This window comes from Bison bison, unplaced genomic scaffold, assembly GCF_000754665.1.
Source record: "Bison bison bison isolate TAMUID 2011002044 unplaced genomic scaffold, Bison_UMD1.0 scf7180017864323, whole genome shotgun sequence".
NCBI classification, from domain to species: Eukaryota; Metazoa; Chordata; class Mammalia; order Artiodactyla; family Bovidae; genus Bison; species Bison bison.
In genome coordinates, this window is record NW_011494895.1 from 2,649,958 (window position 1) to 2,662,495 (window position 12,538).

Here is a 12,538-nt window from a genome sequence, read left to right on the forward strand (position 1 = left end):
TTGGCTGCTCAGGGAACTAGGATCCCACTTGCCACACTTCGTTGTTGGTTAGTTGCTAAGTCGTCTCCAAGTCTCGTGGCCCCGTGGACTGTAGCCCGCCAGGCTCCTCTGTTCATGCAATTCTCCAGGCAAGAATATTGGAGTGGGTTGCTGTTCCCTGCAGGGGATCTTCTTGACCCAGGGATCCAACCCATATCTCCTGCATGACAGGCAGATTCTTTATTACTGAACTTCTATGGAAGCCCGTAATCACTGTTTACCTATGTGTTTGTTTTCCTGTTTTTGTTTTGTTTTGTTTTCTTACAGTGGTGCTGTAAGTAAGGTTGAATTTCTAGCCACTTACAGTGCTTTTGTGGTGTTCTAAGTATTAATCAGTGAAAGGCATTCTCCTTGCCCCTGTTGTTTTAAAACAAACAGGGTATCAGTTTGGGAACTTAACTTTGGAAATAGTCCTGCTACAATCACCTGTTACAAATCTTTGTGGTTGGGGTTGAAGTATGTAGTACTGGGTTTTCTCATGACTGCTTTTTGACTTGATTGAATGCAGGACTAGCTGATAAAAATTGGTATTTACAGCTGTAAGTAAAAAATGGAAATACTTATTAGTGTTCAGCTTATGGATTTTTTATTTTTTTAATAAAGACTTCGTTGGGTGAGTTTAATTAAGTGCAAATTGAAATATAATAATGCTATTGATTTAATTAATGCTGGCATCTTAATGTCCATTTTTAGATGAAACTAATGTAAAGAGGGTAATTATCTAATGACCATATGAGAACTAGGTCTTTGGTAAGACAAAAGAGGAACAGTATGATAAATTGCATTGGATTTTTTTTTTAGCATAACAGAACATGCTGATGTGAATGAAGGAATTAAGGCCTAGGCCATTGTGTATTGATAATATATATGTGTAAGACTAATTAAAACCCTCCTTTGACTTTTCTGAAGCCTATTCTTAGAAATTATGCAAATTAAATGAAGCCTTTGAAAAGATGCTTATGCAATGTTTGAGGTCCCTGAAGACCAAAAAAAAAAAAAAAAACTGGCATGTTGCAACTGAAAAAATTATACTGGGAAATGTTCTTTTTTTTATTAATTAATTTAATTGGAGGCTAATTACTTTACAATATTGTAGTGGTTTTTGCCATACACTGACTTGAATCAGCCATGGGTGTACATGTGCTCCCCATCCTGAACCCCCCTCCCTCCCCATCCCCTCCCACTGCACGGGCTTTGAGTGTCCTGTTTCATGCATCGATTTGGACTGGTGATGTATTTCACATATGGTAATATACATGTTTCAATGCTGTTCTCTGAAATAATTACACCCTCACCTTCTCCCACAGAGTCCAAAAGTCTATTGTTTACATCTGTGTTTCTTTTGCTGTCTTGCATACAGGGTTATTGTTACCGTCTTTCTAAATCCCATATATATGCATTAATATACTGTATTGGTGTTTTTCTTTCTGACTTACCTCACTCTGTATAGTAGGCTCCAGTTTCACCCACCTCATTAGAACTGATTCAAATGAGTTCTTTTTAATAGCTGAGTAATATTTCATGGTGTATGTGTACCACAACTTCCTTATCCATTTGTCTGCCAGTGGACATCTAGGTTGCTTCAATGTCCTAACTATTGTAAATAGTGCTGCAATGAACACTGGGGTGCACGTGTCTCTTTTAATTCTGGTTTCCTGGTGTGTATGCCCAGCAATGGGATTTCTGGGTCATATAGCAGTGTTTTTGTGTATGATGTGCTAAAAGATTTTGATACTTATGTGCAAGGGGACTGAATTGCATATTGTTTTTTGCCCATTTTTTATATCCTCATGAGCAAAACTAGAACCAGAGGATTAAAGATTGAGGCTCAAATAGCCACCATTGAAGGAGATTCCTGGAGTATTTAATCATGGAACTGGGGCTGTAAAAGTTTGGTTTCTGGATAGGGAGTGAGGCACTGCTTTTCTTACATGAAAATCTTCACCGAGTACATTTTAATTGTGTCTTGTTAATTAGTTTAAACTCCCTCTCCCCCATGCCACAGTCTTCCTATTTTTGTATCATGTGGGGTGTATTTATCTATTTTTATCTATTTTATCTTTATCTATGAAGCAGGGCTGGCAAGAAGCTTTGGCTGTTTGGAGAACCTGTGATACATGTGTGCTAAATTGTAAGCGCTGCCAGCTCCTCAAGTAAATGGAGAGCGATCAGTAGGTTAAGATCAAGGAGGCACTGGGGAGATGAGGTGACCCTAAAATGTTCTTCCTTTCTCCCTGTCTTCTGCCTCTCAGTCAGTACTGTTCACCTCCTGTGGGCTAATACTCTGGCACTTGTCTGTGTCATAGAGAACCTCAGTATTCCCCCTGAAGCTTTGCTGCTCTGCCAGTGACCAATATTCAGGCAGCTCTGTGCAGTGTGTGCTCAGTCGTGTCTGACTTTTTGTAGCCCATGAGGCTCCTCTGTCCAAGGGATTCCCCAGGCAAGAATACTGGAGTGGGTTGCCAGTTCTTCCTCCAGGGGATCTTCCCGACCCAGGGATTGAAGCCGCATCTCTTACGTCTCCTGCATTGGCAGGTGGATTCTTTATCACTGCGCCACCTGGGAAGCCCGCTCTGGGCAGCAGTGTTTCTTAAATGGTGATATTTGATTCTTTCAGGTCATGCTTTTTTCCCCAGGCATAAGGGTCCCTTTAAAGATAAAGATGCCCTTTAAAGGCATCTCGGGGAGCAGCATGTACCTGGGGGTGCTCTGAGGTTGTCTGATGTCCTCTGCCTCACAGGCGAATTAAAGGAAGACGTTGGGCAGAATGCCAAATATATTGCATTTTGTGCACACTTTTTTTCCAGGCTTCTTTATCATATCTCATTCACATCTCATTCATTTTCTAACTAAATTCCAAGATTCTCAGTGTTGGGAACCACATGTTTTTTACTTCATTCTGTACCCAGGTTAGCACTTAATACAGAGTATTGAAAATACCACCAGCAGGTTGGGACTCCTGTGGACTTGGCAGCTGGGCACGTTTCCTGGATGAACTCCATTTATCAGATGAACCCATCTGGGTTAGCACTGATATCATTACGACAGATAGGATTCGATGACTGATAACTTGTAGAGCATTGTAAGCATTTGCTGTATGCATTTCTTCAATCTCCATGCCTTAAAGAACATGAAAGCAATTAGTAAAAAATACTGGTTCATTGTTGATGAAGACCGATTGTATACAACCATTGGGAGGTAATTCTAGTGTCAGAATTTTATCTTGACAGTTTTTTCTTGAGCCATCAACAAGTGCTGTGAATTGACAGCAGTAATTGGAGGTTTGCAGAAAGTGGTCAGTATTAATAGCTATCACTTTTTAACCTGGCAATATCTGTCTTTGAAATAGCATCTTAGGAGCATATAGGTTGTAAATAAGGGTTTTATTTATTGTTATTTTTTGGCTTGCTTAACTATTAGCAGTTGGAAAATGAAAAGAGCCATTTTGGTCTTTGCTTCTCAGTCTGTTCCATGGCTAATCACAGACGACTAGGTAATCTGATGGCTAGGTCATGTTCTTAGCGTCAGACCATGTAGATTTGAATCCTGGCTTCCCAGGTGGCTCTAGAAGTAAAGAACCCGCCTGCCAGTGCAGGCGAAATAGGAGATGCAGGTTCGATCCCTGAGTCTGGAAGAGCCTCTGCAGAAGGAAATGGCATCCCACTCCAGTATTCATGCATGGAGAATCCCATGGACAGAGGAGCCTGGCGGACTATAGACCATGGCATTGCAGAGTTAGCAGGCACACATGCATTCTCTTGTCAGCTGTGTGTCCTTGTTTAGGTAACTTAACCTCTATATGTCTTAGTTTCCTGTCTGTAAGATGGATCCCACCCCATAGTCTGCTGTGAGGGGAAATAATAATACAAGGAAGGTGCTCAGAAGTATTTACAATATGTTCATTGCTGTTACTGTTTCTCCCTGCTTGAATATTTTAATCCAAACCAAGCTAGTGTCAGTGCAGAGTCTCTGACTCTTCAGTTCAGTTGTTGCTCAGTCGTGTCCGACTCTTTGCAACCCCATGGCCTGCAGCATGCCAGGCTTCCCTGTCCATCACCAACTCCTAGAGCTTGCTCAAACTCTTGTGCAGCCAGTCAATGATGCCATCCCACCAATGATGCCATCTCATCCTCTGTCGTCCCCTTCTCCTCCTGCCCTCAGTCTTTCTCAGCATCAGGGTCTTTTCTAATGTGTCAGTTCTTCTCATCAGGTGGCCAAAGTATTGGGGTTTCGGCTTCAACATCAGTCCTGCCAATGAATATTCAGGACTGATTTCCTGAGAGAGTGAAAGCTCTGTGGGTTTAGGAAAAATAAAGCTGATGAGGTTTGCGTGGGTTATGGAAGTTGATGTGTATAATAATCTCTTTTACGTTGTCATTCGACTGAAAATAAGATTCCCTGAAGAGCGATTGTTAAGGTAGGCTGGTAAGACAGCCCTTCAGTAAAATGAATGGTGTTTTACTTCTAATCAATATAAAACTACTTGAGGGCAAAAATAAAATGTATAGGCATTAATGAAAATGGGAATGACATTGCCAGCCTGTCTTAAAAGAAAGGGGATTTTCCATAAGCAGTTTAACCGGACTCTGGTTCGTTTGAATAAACAGTATTGCGTGAATGTGACAGGCACATCTGTAAATGTCCTGAGGATTTACTACTTGCTCCTCATTTCAGGAACAGCGTCATTCTTGATCCAGTAATTGAGAGGTGTGAAGGATTCTTCGGAGCTTTGCAGAGGCCAGGATGTATCTTTCAACCCTCAGTGAATTTCCCATTATCTCTCAGCAGATCATCAGTTTTCTGAATCATTTCCAGGGTCAGCAACACTTCCCTCAGTCTCTCCTTAGAATCAAAAATGATTAGCTGGTGTCTGTAAATGAACGCGTGTTCTCTGACTATTAATAGCCCAAGTAAATGGGCTCGAACTAAATTTGTTTTCCAATGAGAATATCTTTGCCTTTTCTCATATATTCATATGTATGTACATTTATTTGCACACACACTGAGCTCAGAAGGTCTGTATATTGGCTTATTTGGAAATGCACTGGCATTGAATTTTTTTTATCATAAAAATCTCTGTATTTATTAGGAGTGCTGAATGACTACTTCTGCTTTTTGGATCAGACCTAAAAACCTCAATGCAGCATTTTAAGACCCAGCCTCTCTAACTGAATTTACTGTTCCACCTTCCCAGAATCATTTCATTGTCATCCGAAGTCTCATGATTTTTATATTCAAAATTAAGTTTCACGCTTTTAAATCCCTGGACTGCCAGTGTCTTGGTGGTTATGCTTTTTGATGCTACAAGTGAAAACAGTATTTGTTCTGAATTTTTCTTCTAAGCCTGCGTCTACCATCGTTGTTCTCTGTGTGTCTCTTCCTTCCGCCTTTTACAAGTGCAGTTTTCACTGTGTGTATTCTGTGCATCATCCGGTGGCCTGGTCTGTGGTGAAAGCGAAGTGAAAGTGCTAGTCGTTCAGTCACGTCTGACTCTTTCCGACCCCATGGACTGTAGATCGCCAGGCTCAGGCTCCTCTGTCCATGGAATTCTCCAGACAAGAAAACTGGAGTGGGTAGCCATTCCCTTCTCCAGGGGATCTTCCCTATGCAGGGACTGAATCCAGGTCTCCTGCATTGCAGGCAGATTCTTTACCACTGAGCCTCCAGGGAAGCTCACTGGGTGGTGCCCCAGTGGTTTTTAGTGGATGCTGATCAAATGAATGGATGATGGCAGAACACAGAATTGGAATGGATATCAAGAAATCATGTAGTTCTGATGTTTCTCTGACTGAATTCCTTTGCAGTGTTGGAAGAGGGTGTTCGCTATACCAGTGCATTCTCTTGGCAAAATTCCATTAGCCTTTGCCCTGCTTCATTCTGTACTCCAAGGCCAAATTTGCCTGTTACTCCAGGTATCTCTTGACTTCCTACTTTTGCATTCCAGTACCCTATAATGAAAACAACATCTTTTTTGGGTGTTAGGTCATAGCAAACACCCTCTTCCAACAATGCAAGAGAAGACTCTACACATGGACATCACCAGATGGTCTATACTGAAATCAGATTGATTATATTCTTTGCAGCCAAAGATGGAGAAGCTCTACAAAGTCAGCAAAAACAAGACCGGGAACTGACTGTGGCTCAGATCATGAGCTCCTTACTGCCAAATTCAGACTTAAATTGAACAAAGTAGGGAAAACCACTAGACCGTTCAGGTATGACCTAAATCAAATACCTTATGATTATACAGTAGAAGTGACAAATAGATTCAAGGGATTATATCAGATAAGAGTTCCTGAAGAACTATGGATGGAGGTTCATGACACTGTACAGGAGGCGGTGATCAAGACCATCCCCAAGAAAAAGAAATACAAAAAGGCAAAATGGTTGTCTGAGAAGGCCTTACTAATAGCTGTGGAAAGAAGAGAAGTAAAAAGCAAAGGACAAAAGGAAAGATATACCCACTGAATGCAGAGTTCCAAAGAATAGGAAGGCAAGATAAGAAAGCCTTTCTCACTGATCGGTGCAAAGAAACAGAGGAAACCAATAGAATGGGAAAGACTAGAGATCTCTTCAAGAAAATTGGAGATAACAAGGAAACATTTCATGCAAAGATGGGCACAATAAAGGGCAAAAATGGTATGGACATAACAGAGGCAGAAGATATTAAGAAGTGGCAAGAATACTAAGAAGAAGTGGCAAGAATACATAGAAGAACTATACAGAAAAGAACTTCATGACCCAGATAATCACGATGGTGTGATCACTCACCTAGAGCCAGACATCCTGGCATACAAAGTCAAGTGGGCCTTAGGAAGCATCACTACAAACAAAGCTAGTGGAGGTGATGGAATTCCAGTTGAGAAATTTCAAATCCTAAAACATGATGCTGTGAAAATGCTGGAAAAGGTCAGTTTTCATTCCAGTCCCAAAGAAAGGCAATGCCAAAGAATGCTCAAACTACCGCACAATTGCACTCATCTCACACGCGAGCAAGTAATGTTCAAAATTCTCCAAGTCAGGCTTCAACAATACATGAACCGTGAACTTCCAGATGTTCAAGCTGGATTTAGAAAAGGCAGAGGAACCTTAGATCAAATTGCCAACATCCATTGGATCATCAAAAAAGCAAGAGAGTTCCAGAAGAACATCTGTTTTATTGACTATGCCAAAGCCTTTGACTGTGTGGATCACAACAAACTGTGGAAAATTCTGAAAGAGATGGGAATACCAGACCACTTGACCTGCCTCCTGAGAAATCTGTAGGCAAGTCAAGAAGCAACAGTTAGAAATGGACATGGAATAATAGACTGATACCAAATACGGAAAGGAGTATGTCAAGGCTATATACTGTCACCCTGCTTATTTGACTTAAATGCAGAGTACATCATGAGAAATGCTGGGATAGATGAAGCACAAGCTGGAGTCAAGACTGCTCGGAGAAATATCAGTAACCTCAGATATGCAGACGACACCACCTTTACGGCAGAAAGCAAAGAAGAACTAAAGAGTCTCTTGATGAAAGTGAAAGAGGAGAGTGAAAAAGTTGGCTTAAAGCTCAACATTCAAAAAACTAAGATCATGGCATCTGGTGCCATCACTTCATGGCAAATAGATGGGGAAACAGTGACAGACTTTATTTTCTTGGGTTCCAAAATCACTGCAGGTGGTGACTGCAGCCATGAAATTAAAAGACGCTTACTCCTTGGAAGAAAAGTTATGACCAACCTAGACAGCATATTAAAAAGCAGAGACATTACTTTGCCAACAAAGGTCCGTCTGGTCAAAGCTATGGTTTTTCCAGGAGTCAGGTATGGATGTGAGAGTTGGACTATAAAGAAAGCTGAGAGTCGAAGAATTGATGCTTTTGAACTGTGGTGTAGCCTCTGCTCGCTAACTAAAGAAAAGCCCACACAGCAACAAAGATCTAGCACAGCCAAAAATAAATAAGTAACTAAAATTTTAAAAAGTAATTTGAAATTTGTAAGATTTCATTAAAAAAAAAAAAAATGACCTAAAGAAAGTGAAAGTTAGATCTGAGCAGAAAAGGATATATTTTAAAATTTCCAAGTTCCTTTTTGAAATTTGGAGCTCATGTTTATTAATAAGGGATAGTCAATAGTTCATTTCAGTTCAGTCGCTCAGTTGTGTCTGACTCTTTGCAACTCCGTTGACTGCAGCACGCCAGGCCTCCCTGTCCATCGCTAACTCCCGGAGTTAACTCAAACTCTTGTCCATTGAGTAGGTGATGCCATCCAACAATCTCATCCTCTGTTGTCCCCTTCTCCTCCCGCCTTTGGTCTTTCCCAGTATCAGGGTCTTTTCCAGTGAGTCAGTTCTTCCCATCAGGTGGCCAAAGTATTGGAGTTTCAGCTTCAGCATCAGTCCTTCCAATGAATATTCAGGACTGATTTTCTTTAGGATGGACTGGTTGGATCTCCTTGCAATCCAAGGGATTCTCAAGAGTCTTCTCCAACACCACAGTTCAAAAGCATCAATTTTTTGACTCTCAGCTTTCTTTATAGTCCAACTCTCACATCCATACATGACTCCTGGAAAAACTATAGCTTTGACTAGAAGGACCTTTGTTGGCAAGGTAATGTCTCTGCTTTTTAATATGCTGTCTAGATTGGTCTTAACTTCTTCCAAGGAGTAAGCGTCTTTTAATTTCATGGCTTTAATTTCAGTCACCATCTGCAGTGATTTTGGAGCCCAAGAAAATAAAGTTTCTCATTGTTTCCACTGTTTCCCCATCTGTTTGCCATGAAGTGAAGGTACTGGAAGCCATGATCTTAGTTTTCTAAATGTTGAGTTTTAAGTCAACTTTTTCACTCACCTCTTCACTTTCATCAAGAGGCTCTTTAGTTCTTCTTTACTTTCTGCCATAAGGGTGGTGTCATCTGCCTATCTGAGGTTATTAATATATCTCCCAGCAGTCTTGACTCCAGCTTGTGCTTCATCCATCCCAGCGTTTCTCATGATGTACTCTGCATATAAGTTAAATAAGCAGGGTGACAATATACAGCCTCTCCATACTCCTTTCCCTATTTGGAACCAGTCTCTTGTTCCATGTCCAGTTCTAACTCCTGATTTCTCAGAAGGCAGCTTAGGTGATCTGGTATTGCCATCTCTTTCAGAATTTTCCACAGTTTATTGTGATCCAAACAATCAAAGTCTTTGGCATAGTCAATAAAGCAGAAATAAATGTTCTTGTACAACTCCCTTGCTTTTTCGATGATCCAGTGGATGTTGGCAATTTGATCTAAGGTTCCTCAGCCTTTATAAATCCAGCTTGAACATCTGGAAGTTCACGGTTCGTGTATTGTTGAAGCCTGACTTGGAGAATTTTGAACATTACTTGCTCGCGTGTGAGATGAGTGCAATTGCGCGGTAGTTTGAGCATTCTTTGGCATTGCCTTTCTTTGGGATTGGAATGAAAACTGACCTTTTCCAGTTCTGTGGCCACTGCTGAGTTTTCCAAATTGGCTGGCATATTGAGTGCAGCACTTTAACAGCATCATGTTTTAGGTTTTGAAATAGCTCAAGTGGAATTCCTTCACCTCCACTAGCTTTGTTCATAGTGATGCTTCCTAAAGCACAGTTGACTTCACATTCAAGGATGTCTGGCTCTAGGTCAGTGATCACACCATCGTGATTATCTGGGTCATGAAGATCTTTTTGTATAATTCTTTCCACCTCTTCTTAATCTCATCTGCATCTGTTAGGTTCAAACCATTTCTGTCCTTTATTGTGCCCATCTTTGCATGAAATGTTCCCTTGGTATCTCTCATTTTCTTGAAGAGATCTCTAGTCCTTCCCGTTCTATTGTTTTCTTCTGTTTCTCTGCACTGATTATAAGGAAGGCTTTCTTATCTCTCCTTGCTATTCTTGGAACTCCATTCAAATGGGTTGATCTTTCCTTTTCCTCTGTGCTTTTTGCTTCTCTTCTTTTCACAGCTATTTGTAAGGCCTCCTGAGACAGCCATTTTTTGCTTTTTCAAATTTTTTTTTCTTGGGGATGGTTTCGATCCCTTTCTCCTGTACAGTGTCCCGAGCATCCGTCCATAGTTCTTCACGCACTCTATTAGATCTAATCCCTTGAATCTATTTCTCACTTCTACTGCATAATTGTAATAAATTTTATTTAGGTCATGCCTGAAAAATCTAGTGGTTTTCTTTATTTTCTTCAATTTAAGTCTGAATTTGGCAGTAAGGAACTCATGATCTGAGCCACAGTCAGCTCCTGGTCTTGTTTTTGCTGACTTTGTAGAGCTTCTCCATCTTTGGCTGCAAAGAATATAATCAACCTGATTTTGATACTGACCATCTGGTGATGTCCATGTGTAGACTTCTCTCTTGTATTGTTGGAAGCGGGTGTTTGCTGTGACTGATAGACATGGATATTTGAGACCAGAATATAAATGACCTGCTTATGGTTGCAAATAATCCCTCAAAATATTCAGTTTTTGTTTTTTTTTTTTTGCAGTATTTTAAAGAAGAAAGCTCAAGAGTTTTCACATAGGTTGGAACAAAACCAGATAGGTTTGCACGAGTAAGAAATTTGTGTGCTTGCAACTGAATCCTAGTAGAAAAAATTGAAGTGTAGGAAACCTCAGTTGTGATTCACGAAGGAAAACTTGTTTCTCAACCTTTGTGCACTAAACTTTATTTTAAAATATTTTATTGTCATCAAGACAAAGTGTTGCTAACGGTATTTTAATGGTTTAAAAATGTTCATGTCATTAATATTTTATTTTCATCCCACATGTGACTACATATGGTTTTGCTGTGGTGATATTTCTTAAGTATGAACAGAGGGGAAGATGTTCAGAGGTTCACAGAGGCGCGCAGGGACTCTAGAAAGATGAGAGGGTGGTATGTACACAGAGTGATCCCCTTTTAACCTAGATGCACAGTTTAATTCAGGAGGCCCTGAAGTCATTAACAATAAGGATTTATTATAGAGTCCACAGCCTTGGAGAGAGAAGGTTGTCTGTGGACCACATTTCTGTCCAAGACTTAATGCTTTATTTCTAAGGGGCAGCAGGGCCCTCTAGACACCTATGAGTAAAATAGGACAGCAGGTCATTGGGGTTGTTCCGATGCCAAGTCATGTCCGACTCTTTGCAATCTCATGGACTGAGCATGCCAGCCTTCCCTGTTCTCAGTCTGTCCCAGAGTTTGCTTAAACTCATGTCCACTGAGTCCGTAATGCTATCTAACTATCTCATCCTCTGCTACCCCCTTCTCCTCCTGTCCTCAGTCTTTCCCAGCATCAGGGTCTTTTCCAAAGAGTCAGGTCTTCATATCAAGTGGCCAAACTATTGGAGCAGGTAAGGGACAGTTATTAGTGTAGGGTTCTTGTGCATTAAAGGGTTTCCACCCCAGCATTGGGAGTTGTGATTGAGCAACCTTCTGGTGGGGCTTGGAGCCGAGACAGGGATGGATGTGAAATTGGCTGAAGACTTCAGGTCACTGGTCAAGGTCACATGGAGAGTCTGGGACAAATTAGACATTTGGGATTAAAATATACACACTACTGTATATAAACTAGATAGATAACAAGGACCTACTATATAGCACCAGGAACAATATTCAGTTTCTTGTAATAATCTGTAATGGAAAAGAATCTGAAGAAGAATTCACATATATTTGTATGTGTAACTGAATCACTTTGCTGTACACCTGAGACTAACACAGCATTGTAAATCAACTATACTTCAATAAAGATTTTTAAAAATCCACTTTACATTGGCAGATCAAAGGAAGTCATAGATCCCCGGCTGCGTTTGTACTTCTCACACCCAATTGATGTATTTAGAAACAGCAGGATTTACTTGCAGCTCTTATTTCCTCAGGGACACGCTGCAAAGACATTTATTTATCCACTGCTGTTTATAAAGACCGTGAGTTACGAGGTGACCTCCATCTCGGCAAGATAAATCCTGGTGGCCAGAGTCCCACCAGCCTCATCTGTTGCTGGGTAGCTGAAGCAGTTACTGAAAATGTGTTTTCTTGAGAAGACAGGAAGCCTCTGCTCACACACACAAGGCTTTGGTGAATTGTCTATAAAACTGCCAGGCACCTATTAAATGGGGGATGTAGCTCATCTTTATAGAGCAGGAGGCAGGTTCTGATTGGGTGCTGGGCTGTTTCGGGATGTGTTGTCTCCACATGTCCAAGGACCAGTATCAGTACCCATCACTGATACCCTGAATGCAGAGAAGACAAGCTGTATCCCCCCACCTGATCCTCCCCAAAGCCTGCGAAGTAACTCCAGTAGCAAGAGGCCACCTTTTCCGAGGCTGCCCCCACTGTGTTTTAGATGACGGGTTGCTTCCATTACTGTGCTGCACGTCTGTCCATGATAGGAAAATCAAAGCCATGTGGTGTTTTTTTTTTTTTTTTAATTGTGTAGTACAAATTTCAGCATGGCCACCAAGGCTTGTTTCTCTCTTGGAAAAACAATTAAGCCTGAAGAAAATAATTAAATACACAA

The 12,538-nt window shown here is 40.9% G+C and overlaps 1 protein-coding gene across 4 annotated transcripts in view; it reads left to right on the plus strand.

The window, feature by feature from the left end:
- SFMBT2 (Scm-like with four mbt domains 2) overlaps positions 1-12,538 on the plus strand; it is a 178,164-nt gene that overhangs the window by 98,763 nt on the left and 66,863 nt on the right. The window lies entirely within an intron of this gene.